The sequence below is a fragment of the Lampetra fluviatilis genome, chromosome 52 (assembly GCF_964198595.1).
Source record: "Lampetra fluviatilis chromosome 52, kcLamFluv1.1, whole genome shotgun sequence".
Taxonomy (NCBI): Eukaryota; Metazoa; Chordata; class Hyperoartia; order Petromyzontiformes; family Petromyzontidae; genus Lampetra; species Lampetra fluviatilis.
Genome location: NC_136326.1, coordinates 1,834,333 through 1,847,251, shown reverse-complemented (window position 1 = coordinate 1,847,251; position 12,919 = coordinate 1,834,333).

The following is a 12,919-nucleotide window of genomic DNA, read 5'->3' as shown; positions in this document are numbered from 1 at the left end:
TGCTCCAACTACTACTTGCAACTACTACTGCTGCTTACAACTACTTACTACTACTTACAACTATTAAAACTTGCTCCTGCAGTGTTATTACTGTGGCCACCAACGCTTTGAAGTTGCACGCATCTTGTGTTTTTTTTTATGTAGCGTATGTGTATAACAAATACCGTGTTAATATAAAGAGATTTAATATCAAACGAGCATGCTTGTGCATTGAATATTACGGTCCCGTATCGAATCCTACGGTCCTGTATTTAATAACACGGTCCTGCATTGAATACTACGGCCCTGTTTTGAATACTACAATATTGTATTGAATACGGCCCTGTATTGAATACTAGTCTTGTATTGAATGCTACGGTCCTGGATTGAATACCAGTCTGGTATTGAATACAATACTGTATTTAATACTCCAGTCTTGTATTAAATCTCACAGTCTGGTATTGAATACCAGAGTCCTGTATTGAATACCACAGTCATGTATTGAATACCACAGTCATGTATTGAATACCGCAGTCATGTATTGAATACTACAACAATGTATTGAATACTGCAGTCCTGTATTGAATACTAAATCAATGTATTTGAATACCGCAGTCATGTATTGGATACTACATCAACGTATTGAATACTGCAGTCCTGTATTGAATACATCAATGTATTGAATACTGCAGTCCTGCACTGAATACCACAGTAATGTATTAAATACCGCAGTAATGTATTGAATACTACAATCTTGTAGTGAAAACTCCAGTCCTGTACTACCAACTGCAATGTGCCCTGAACCCACGTTGGCACCATGCACTTTCAACACAGTACGTTTGTATTAGTTACCACCACCACCACTAACTACCACAACTCCTGCCGTGTTACCATCACTACCAGTGTAAAATGAACGCACATTGCAAGGTTTTAACAACACATTTTTTTTAGTTATGACAATATTTTCAGGCACTAAATGCCATTTAGGTTTACTATATGTATGCGGTCCATAGTTTGGGTTGCATGTCCACAACCACACGACTGTGGCTTGTCTTTAATGTATCTCTATGGCTCTCTGTGTCTCTATGAATCTCCAGGTGTCTCTGTATCTCTTGATGAGTATTATGTTTTTGTCACTATGGGCTTGATATGCGGCCCATAGTTGGTTTTCATAGCCGAAATCGCAATGCGTACTCATTTTCCATTCACGCAGTGGATGTGGGGAATCTTGGAATGTCAAGGGCAGGCGATGTGCCACGTTTGGTTGGGGCTCCAACGAGGTGTTTATTCTGCAAATGCATGGTTGCCGCAGTGGCTAGGAGATGTTAACTACCTCGCCTGGTATGCAGGAGGTCGTGGATTCGATCCCGACCCTGACGCCTGCTGCTGTACATTTGTAGTTTGTGTCTCTCTCTCTCCCTGTGGTCACGTGGATTTTTCTCCGGGTCCTTCAGTTTCTGCCTCAAAATTTTGAATAAATATCACGCGTTTAGAGTATTTGGTTGCTATACATTTCCACGTGATGATGATAAGCCACTTCGTTGAGCTATCATTTGTGATAACCAGGTCGCTTCTGAAAAAAGCAACATTGCTCAGTGGGTCCTCGCTGGTAGAATAAAATCAGGTTTTAGGTTCATTCTGGACGTACCTGTTGATCCCACTGATCGCCAAGCAGCGTTCTTCCGGATCTGGGTGAGATAAAAATGCTGGCGGCCAAGGGTCAAAGCTGACCTCCCATGGACTTGCTTAATATTGTATTATCTGTAACTGCTATTAGTATGAAATGAACGCCTTTTAAAGATGCAATGGAAAACGACGACATTTGTGCATGATCTAATGCCTCGGTTTAACACGTATCGGCTTTTGCGATCACTTTAAGATGTTTTCTTGTTCATGTTTTTTGTTTTGGTTGCGGTTGCACCCGAGTCAAGAGCCGCATGTCTCACAGGGTTATACCAAATCAATGAAAACTGAAACTTAAGACCGAAATAGGATTTCTTCACAGTTCTGCCTAATCGCCTGATGAAGCTTGTTGTTGTAATCACCACGGTATTCGAATTGTAAATGGTGTGGATTTACTCTCCAACACACCAGTGTGCAGAAGTACTAACTAATGGGCACGTTTCGTTTACGTGACAAACCACACTTCTGTTTAAAGCTTTCGTGACTGCAGGGATTCATATTCTTGGTTCTTAAGGTAAAGTCACGTCGAAGGGAAATAATAAAAATTAAACAAAATTCTCTCGACGTTTCGATTGCAACACAAGCAATCGTCATCAGATGTGAAATCCATTTTCTTGCTGTGGATTTCACACCTGATGACGATTGCTTGTGTTGCAGTCGAAACGTCGTGAGAATTTTAATTGTTTGATATTTGTATTATTTTATTATTTCCCTTCTACGTGACTTTACCGAAAGAACCAATTATATAAACGTCACTTCCTTCCTTAAATAGTATGTGACGTCATCACGTGACGTCACGCGATTCCTGCCAAATATTTCCAATAATTGCGACCCATTGAACAATGCCCTCTTTTTTGTTTATTTACACACACATAGAGTTCTACATTTCTTCAAATCTTTATACAACGCTTGGGCTCGTCATCGGTGAAGCGAGTACGCTTACCCTATACACAGTAATTCGCCTCGGGTTGAGTGTGACGCCAGAGCGAATAGAAAGCGGGCCAGACCCCCGATAAGCCGGTACCCAAGTTACAAATCTTGTACTCTTAGGTTTTTTCGGTAAAGTCACGTAGGTAAAAATAAAACTAAATAACAAAAATAATAAAAATGATAATAGAAAAATATATATAATAAAAAAAATTATATTATAAAAAATATTTTCTTTTATTTTTACCTACGTGACTTTACCGAAAACACCTACGAGTATGAATCCTTGCAGTTACGAAAGCTTCAAATCTAGAAATCTCGTGACCGCGATTCTCCCGCTCATGTTGTCACCATCATGGTCACCATCACTCAAAGGTCACACAGAGCCCGGAGATCGCTCGCAAACGGTGGAACCAACGCGTATCGACCGTCCAGATATAAACACCCACATTCGAGACCCACAATCCTCGTCCCAGTGCCAGATTAAGCTAATGTGGGGCCCTAAAAAAACATTACAACACCAATGTTTAACTTGCATGGTAAAGTAATTGCGTGTTTTCGTTTGCTATACAGCCAGATAATACGACAAATCGCTAACCTTAAACACGCGGTCGTTCATAAAAGTTGAAGGCGGTATAGTACTATAGTAATAGAGCAAGTGCAGAATCACTGAAGCGGAATTTATAGATTTGAAGCTTTCGTGACTGCAAGGATTCATATTCTTAGGTTTTTTTCGGTAAAGTCACGTGGGTAAAAAAATTAAATTAATAAAAGCGTGCTTCAGCCGCACCGAACCTCACAAAAATAATATGCAGGGCCTACCTTGGCTCCTCCCACCCTCAACCAGTATATATACAAATACTGTGTTCTTGGAATGTCTCTTACTTGATACAGCTATCATGCTGTGACGGTTCCACCTGAAGACGGAAGCTTGTGTTGCCTCCGAAACGTCGTGATTTTATTTTATTTTAATTAATTTTAATTTTTTACCTACGTGACTTCACCGAAAAAACCTAAGAAAATGCGGAATTTATAGCTTGACAGCATTTAGCAAGTGCCGGGCCCGTAGCTACATATGTAGCTACTTGTGCTACGACAATTATCCGGCAATGCCTCCTCCATCTCGAAGTGGTGGTTTTAACCACCAACCCCATCAGAACATCGTTGTCATCATCAACATCAACCAGGCCAATGTGCACATCTCCCTTGATGAGTGGAAAATAAAAGACGCCAGCCACAATCGCGTGCGAGAGTGGTCACATAACCCACACTATGGGCCACATAGTTACATCCCTATAGACAGACATAAATCTTTAGACACACATAAAGAGATACATTGAGAGACTAAGCCTCGGAGATGGATACGTTTCGCACCGTACGTAGCCAACAGGGAAGGACAACTACACATAAAAAGCACTTGTAAAGTTGAGTTTTAAATCTGGATTTAAAAGCGCACATCTCTCGAGACCCATAGAGATGCACAAGTCAAAGTACTGTACTGTGATTGTCGCCATGAGTTCTAGATTTGAAGCTTTCGTGACTGCAAGGATTCATATTCTTGGGGTTTTTCGGAAAAGTCACGTAGGTAAAAATTTTAAATAAACGTCGTGATTTTTTATTTTGTTTTTTATTTTATTTTTATTTAAATGTTTTACCTACGTGACTTTACCAAAAAAAACAAGAATATTGTCGCCATGGTCCGGAGGTCTTGTGACCCCCCCCCCCGGACATTTTAATCTCTAAAAACGTAATGTTTTATAGTAATGTTTATTTATAATTAAGCGATCTAACACCCAAAAAAACAACCTATATTATGTACAGAAAGTGACCCTTTAATATCTCTCTTTGGTTCTTTCGGTAAAGTCACGTATAAAGAGAAAATTATAAATTAAATACTAGCATACGACTTTAATATCTCGCAGGAATTGTCAGAGTTGGCGGGGTCGACTTTGGTGGAGGGCCTTAGTGCAGCAGTGGATCGAACACGGTTCGATCCACGCTAAATAAACATTACTGTTTTAATGCTTAGTTTAACAATAACATTGGCAACCACTTAACGCTTAGCCTAAGTTACTTTAAAGTGTGGTTGAACGTTCACTGCGCGTGACATTTCGCTTCGCATTGACACATCACCACCACCGTGTTACTATAATCATTACGTTCGTTCAAATGTGATTATTGCAACGGGTGTTTTAATACTATATAATTTCACGCTTAAATCTAACATTGTTATACTAATGTATTTACCGTTGGCGCCAGGCTGTATCTTGGCGTTAAGCACTTACAGTATATATATAAAACAAAATACATCAATATTATTGCGTATACTGTGATTTGATTTTTTTAAACACACGTTATATAAAGTTTTTAACACGGTACAATAATTATACATCTAGGTGTAATATTGATCTAATTGTTTAACGCGCGCTGAACATTAACATTCATTGCCGTACAATTATTCTTATTTGACGATAAAAGTAAAACGTTGTTTATGCGTTTTAAAATATAGTACGATATATTGCTAATAAAACTAAAGTACAGGAATATATAAAAGCCACACTGAATATTTTATATTACGTTAGTAGCTGGCGTCGTAGAAACCGACAAACGCCTCGCAGATTTAATCTATCACCAACAGCATTGTTAGGTACATTTGTTAAAATAACATAAATTAAAACTAGTTTGTATTATTAATTAAAAGTAAGTATTTTACGTATTTGTTTTAACGGTGCAGGCCGCTTTATCATCAAATCACATTTACCACCCGTTATCAATACAATTATTATTACCAATTCGTTATTAATACATTGATTTAATTCTTTACGTTTTACCTTTATGTATTTCGTGTCTTGACAATTAAAACATTTATTTAACGTCAACACGACGCGCATCCAGAAGCGACACCGCTTCACGGACCTGGTGTAAGATTACTACGACACTCGACTACAATGATAAAATGTTAACTTATATAATTAACCATTTATTAAATTAGTACATCGAGTGCAATTATTAAATTACTGAGCAAGCTCCAGTAACGTGACTCAACGCGTTTATATTCGATTGTAAACTGCACCGTCATCCTCAAGTTTATCTTAAATTTGGTATATTTCTAATTTACAACTTTAAGGTTATATTTAATTACGTGGATAAATTATTTACGATTTGAATAACGTACCTAATGGCACGCCGCATACCCCTGCAAAGGTTATGTCATCAGTAACACTTTATTGAACATTAGGACTACAGTTTTACTATATTATTAAAAACCTCCTTCATTTAACTTAATTTCGTGATTAGTGAACAAATGTGACCTCGTAAATTTGCGCGAAACGATAAACCCCCGTCACCTCACGCCTCTAGTAAATCGTATTGCTATATATTACATTACTATATTACGAACTTCATTAACCGTATACATTCACCTTTTGAAAGTCTCTTTAATTCTGTTGCAACATTATAAAGTGCGTTTCTATGCCCATTACGCGACATTCGCTTCGCGCCCTTAATATTCATTTGTGTTAAACTGCCCTTACGTGTTAAACTGCCCTTAATATTCTCAAAGTTGACTGGCGGACGAACGTAAACTACGTTGTTGTACATTTCTGTAATTAAAACGACGTAAACGTTTTAAATGCGAGACATCGGATCAACGTGGACTGCCATCCGCCACCCTCTTAACGCTCACGCATTGATAACTCTTCAAACACCTTCGTATAGCGAGGATCGCAGAGCTTTGGGGGCGGGGGCTGTTGGCAAATTACCCGATCTATTAAAAGCTTAAATTTCGACTTAAAGCTTTCGTGACTGCAGGGATTCATCCTCTTGGTTCTTTCGGTAAAGTCACGTAGAAGGGAAATAGTAAAATAAAACATAATCAAATAATTCTCATGACGTTTCGGCCACAACGCAAGCAGCCGTCCTCAGGTGAAGAACAGGTCTGTCGGGAAGACAGCATCTGAATGAAACACCTCAGGCTTGGAGCGTATATTTAAGCTGGGTTGGAGGGGGAAGAGCGCCTTGACAAAATAATTAGCATATGAAGAGGAATTTAATGTTTTATTTTTTATTTTATTATTTCCCTTCTACGTGACTTCACCAAAAGAACCAAGAATTAAAAGCTTGGTTAAATTTCTTGGTTCTTTTGGTAAAGTCGAAACGTCGTGAGAATTTTATTGTTTAATATTTTTATTATTTCCCTTCTACGTGACTTTACCGAAAGAACCAAGAATATGAATCCCTGTAGTCACGAAAGCTTTAAATCGAAATTTGGTTACATTTGTTCATTTTGTTGTCCTTTGCTTTCCATGACGTAAGCATGGGCGGGGCAGCTGATGTTGATGTGATAGTACTGGTAGCGGGCCACGACTGAGCTCGTGGTGGGTTTCCACCAATTAAAGGGCTGCCACTCGCTGTTGATGGTGGAGTTTGCTGCTAGTGGTGATGGTAGTCGTGGGTAGTGATGGTACTGGTGGTGGGTTTCCACCAATTAAAGGGCTACTGCGCGTGGTGATGGTAGTAGTGGGCAGTGATGGTTCTGGTGGTGGGCTTCCACCAATTAAAGGGTTGCCAGGTCTAAAATGGAAACATTACAGCCAGTTATGACTTTAACTGGTTGATAATGTCCTTCCAGTGATGGCCGAGTTTGTACCCATCTTCTCGGTTGAAATTGTATCTACGTCTGTGTATATATATGGATGGCTTCAGTAACGAATATTTGTCGATAGCCAGTGGGTTTACCTATTATTGCGAAAACATGTGCACGTGTCATTCCTTCACATAAAGTCCTGGTCACAAAAGCTTGTGCCCGCACTCACAGTCGGGCATATTTGCGGAATACACCACGCCGCCGTTGACCCTGGCCATTGACCCTGGCCATTGACCCTGGCCATTGACCGAGCAACCCAAGTTCCTACCAGCTCCCTCCGCAGGAATGTGATCCTGATACAGTGTATTATCCGTTCCATTAAAAACGATAGTCCCATATAAGTGTTGACAATTTTTTGAAGCACCCATTACATGCCTACAACATTTTGGAATCCTGTTGGATCAACGTTTTACCCTCACATCTGGTCGGGGGGGGGGTCCACTTTCTATAACTTTTAGATCCAGGCCCTTCTGAAAGGCACTCGTAATTTAGTTTGACGGACAAACGTAACGCCGGGCTTTAAAAAAAATAGATGCATTGAGAGTATTTTTCCGCTATAAATGTCCAAATGATGGGAGCCACTTTGTTGAGCTCATCATTTGTGGTAGACAAGTCGCTTCTAAAAAATAGGTTAATACCCGAGTGGGTTTTGCTTGGTAGGATGGGGGTGGTTTAGTATTGTATTTGTTTGTGTTTGGGTGATTTGTTTACCTTTTATTGTACTTTGCACTAATATCGTGTTTTTATATTCTTGGTTCTTTCGGTAAAGTCACGCCGAAGGAAAATAATTAAAGAAACTAAATTGTATTATTTTTCAAGTTATTATTTTATTATTTCCCTTCTACGTGACTTTACCGAAAGAACCAAGAATATGAATCCCTGCAGTCACGAAAGCTTTAAATCAAAATTGATCGTATTATTGTATTGTTCGTTGTTGGAACGTTCTTACCCTGTGCCCTTACTGGACATTTGTGAAAAAAAGCTCATCAGATTTCTCCTGCAGTGTAAATATTATGATTCTGCGAGCGAGTGAAGACTGTGTGGTGGTGGTGGGTGGTGGATTAAAAATCGACACTATTGTTGACACTTTATTTCGCCGTTCTCAAAAAAAAATTATCTCAAGACAACTAAACGCATTGTGTGTTAAACAGCACCACGTAACAAAACAAACGAACACAAGGCAGCACGGACACACGCGAGATGTGGGCCACGACAGAGCAGCAAACACGTGGAAAATATTAGCATCATAAACAAAGTTACCCATTTTTTATAGACAAAGATCCCCCCCCCTCCCCCCGTATAGCCTTTACAGACTGTTGGGGCAAGTGCTGTTAGCGAGCACCTATGAAGGCCGGAACGGCACACGAGCGGGATGGGTGGCCAGCAACCACGCCCGACCGCCTATGTCTCCCCAGTGGCTGATGTTTACACACCGCACCGGGTACTCGTTTGAGGCCGAGTCGACCCTAGGGGAGGCCCAGGACCGGTTCAGATAGAATCGTCGCCGGTGTTGGCCGTGAGCGGGAATCTAACTCGGCTCGCTGGGTTCGTAGCGCGGCGTAGCGCTAACCGCTGCTTGGCGCTAACCGCTGCACCACCGCTCCCATCTTCACACGCACATAAACAGAACGTCACGCGAACTCGACTAAAGTTTCCAAAGTCTTAAATAGAAGTGCCTTAGACATACAGTTAAAACTCGTCCCCTTTCTTTACATAATTCACATCATAAGTACAATTATTTGAACAATTCATTTTTATATCCATTTTCAGCCCTCCTGTCAATTCACTGCTGGATCGGTCTTCTAATGATGCAGTCTTTTGGCGTTGTAGGGGGGGGTTGCTTGACCATACTTCACCATTGCTGGCCAGTGAAGGTTGATGAATGATGGGCGGGCGGGCGGGGGGGGGGTAGGCAAGCCCAGGTCACTGATCATCTTAGCCGTGGCTGACCAACGCGCACCCCCACGACACTCCACACAAAACAAAAATAACAACATCGTCTCGTGGAATATTTTTTTGTTAAAGGCGACACATATGTCATAGCCATCAAATGTAGAGGTCATCTTCTTGGTTCTTTCGGTAAAGTCACGTAGAAGGGAAGTAATAAAATAATAAAAATAGAACATAATAAAATAATTATCACGACGTTTCGGCCACAACGCAAGCAGTCGTCATCAGGTGAAGACCAGGTCTGTCGGGGAGACAGCGTCTGAATGGACCAGGTCCGTCTCCCCGACAGACCTGGTCGTGAGAATTATTTTATGTTTTATTTTTACAATTTGATTACTTCCCTTCTACGTAACTTTACCGAAAGAACCAAGAAGATGCACCGATGTGACCCGCTGACAAAGGAGTGGACGACGACCGCGTACGTTTTTTTTTACCATAAAGTTAATGTCCTTTTTTTTTAAATCTCTACCCCTCTATTGCACCCCCTGCAGTGTCGGAGACACGGGGCCAGCCTCGTCAAGTCTCCGCACACGTTTACTTTCGTCGGGGGGGGGGGGATCAAGCTTCCCCTCCTCATTTCAAAGACATTAACCCTCGCCCTCAACTGGGCTAGGCAGGTCTCCAAACTATTTTGTAAATTCCACATCCTTTGTGACGTGGGCACCCCCCACCCCCTCCCTGTGTCTGTCCTCAAACGAACCACCGCCATGTCAATTCTAGCAACAATTGCTGGCAGGCGGATCGCCAGTCCGGTGCGAGTCAACGAAACACGCGAATTTACCCCCGGGGGGTTGGGGGGGCACGATTTGAACTTCGTGACCTCGCCCAGCTGCATTTCAGATATTAAAAACGCGGCACCGTGCACGTATTTTCGCTCGTACGCAGCATTTTCACTGCGACGGGACACTCAAAATAAAGGCAATTAGCCAAGCGTACAAATAAGCGGACAAAACGTTCTCAAGACGCGAATGACGAGATCCTTCGGAAGGCCCAACGCCACCAGCACCACCACCACTGTGGTCTTTAACCACAATAAATACCGGCTTCACCAAAATAAGAGCCAGGGGTTGTTATTTTGTTTTGCCGTCGCCAAGAGAAAGTGCTCAACATTCGCCCCGACTTGCCTCGGGCCGAGAGGTCTCTCCCAGGTCAAGCAAATTCTCGTCAACTTTGCGTTTGTAGAAAGTGCGACAATTCTTTAGCAGACTGCTCTTCAAGACCTTGACATTTCAGCTGGCATCTGTTTTCTTGCACGGAGGCTGACCTTGCGAAAGAAAGCAAACGTTTGTTTTGCCAAGCGGCCTTCCTCAAGCAACTCTATCCTTCTTTAGAACGCTTTCAAAGAAACGCTTACCTGGTGGTTGTGTTATGATGACGATATGCATGTTCGTGAATAGCGTAACAATGGTGTAATGGTGATGCAACAAAAATGATGGTGCTGGTGGTGATGATGGCGACGATGATGATGGTGTTGCAATGGTGTGATGATGGCAACGGTGGTGTGACCGCGATGATGTTGTGATGGTTTGATGGTGGCGATGTGTTGGTTACGTTTGTGGATCTGTGTTGACAAACGTGTGCACGTCTGTTGGGATGTGTGCGCGTGTGCGTGCGTGACGTGTCTGTTCTACAGACATCGTCACTGCATCTCCACGCGTGTAAAAATACGACAGTGCAAACCCCACAGCAAACACCGCACGCACACAAATATAAATATCCCCCATATAACCTTTAACAGATTGTCGGGGCAAGCATCAAAAGTCGGAAGGGCACAGGAGCGGGTTGCGAGAGTGGGTGGCCAACACCACGCCCCAACGCCGCTGCCAACACACTGCACCCAATTGAGGCCGAGTCGACCTAGTGGGGGGGCCCAGGACGAGGTTTAGATGTTTCGCCGCCGCTACTGTCGGGGTCGTGAGCGGGGAAACAAATTCTGGGGGTCGTGGCGCAGCGCGCTAACCGCTGCGCCGCCGCTCGTCGTTGCGCCCCCCCCCACGTCCGTCGTTTAACGCCGGCGCCGCTTGCAAAGACCTCGCACGCCGCCCCGTCACGGCGGGGCGCCGTCGCAGACGTCGACGGCGCAGAACTTGAGGAAGCGTGAGGCGTCCAGGGCGGGGCACTGGCTCACGCCGAGCCACGCCGGCGCCGAGAACTTGGTGTAGGAGGAGCGCAGGCGCGACGACTGCGCCCCCAGCACGAGACTCGACATGCGGTGCATGCAGCGGTACAGCAGGCGCTCGCTGGTCACGGGGGTGGGGGGCGGGGGGGGGGCAGGGTCACGCGGGGGGCACGGGGTCGGCGGAGTTACGGCGGACACACGGAGAGGGAGAGACGGAGAGAGAGATGGAGGTAGAGAGACTCTCCGCAGAGGGGTGTCCATGAAAGACAGGCACAGTAGGTACAGTAGGTACAACAGGTCACATGATGCACGGGGGCGTGGCCAGTGACCATTGACACAGCGAGACACAGCAGGTCACGTGATGCACGGGGGCGTGGCCATAGTGACCACTGACACAGCGAGAGACACAGCAGGTCACGTGATGCACGGGGGCGTGGCCATAGTGACCACTGACACGGCAAGAGACACAGAAGGTCACATGATGCACGGTCACCGAGTGGCCACAGAAACATAGAGGCGTTCTCTGGAGACGTGTCCACGACACCCAGGTACAGCAGGCACAGCAGGCACAGCAGGCACAGCAGGCACAGCAGGCACAGCAGGCACAGCAGGCACAGCAGGCACAGCAGGCACAGCAGGCACAGCAGGCACAGCAGGCACAGCACGTGCTCTCTGGCACACGCAGACATGAGACAATCGGAGACACATCCATAAACACTGGCACACACACACATATATATATTATATATATACACACACACAGTATATAAACACGTGTTCATAAACACACACACGCAGGTGATGAACACAGGTAAACTTGGGTCGATAAACACGGCTTCACAAAGACGCTCGGAGACACGTCTGTAAACGCGGCCATAGAAACACGTGTCCATAGACAAGCACACAGATATATACGTCTCAAACCTCTACGAGTGTTTCATTCGCTCATCTACGAGTGTTTCTCTCTCTCTCACCTCTACGAGTGTTTCACTCTCTCTCATCTACGAGTGTTTCTCTCCCCTCGCCTCTATGAGTGATTCACTCTCCCCGTCACCTCTACGAGTGTTTCTCTCTCTCCCCGTCACCTCTACGAGTGTTTCTCTCTCTCCCCATCACCTCTACGAGTGTTTCTCTCCCCCCTCACCTGTACGAGTGTTTCTCTCTCTCTCACCTCTACGAGTGTTTCTCTCCCCTCACCTCTACAAGTGTTTCTCTCTCTCCCCGTCACCTCTACGAGTGTTTCTCTCTCTCCCCTCTCACCTGTACGAGTGTTTCTCTCCCCCCCGTCACCTGTACGAGTGTTTCTCTCCCCCCCGTCACCTCTACGAGTGTTCCTCTCTCTCCCCTCACCTGTACGAGGAGTAGTAGCCGAGCGTGTCGTTCCACGCCGTCTCCCCGTCGACGATGCCCATCACGCCGTGCCGGTACTCCAGCGTCACGTGCCGCGCCAGGCACAGTGCACCGGCCGCCAGCTGCATGGCGCCAAACGTCACCGAGTCGACGTCGCTCAGCGACAGCTCCATCAGGTACGTGGACAGGAAGGTGATCTGGCTCGTGGGGTCAGGGGTCAGAAGTGGGTGGGGGGTGCGGGAGGGGTGGGAATCGCAAGGTCACAG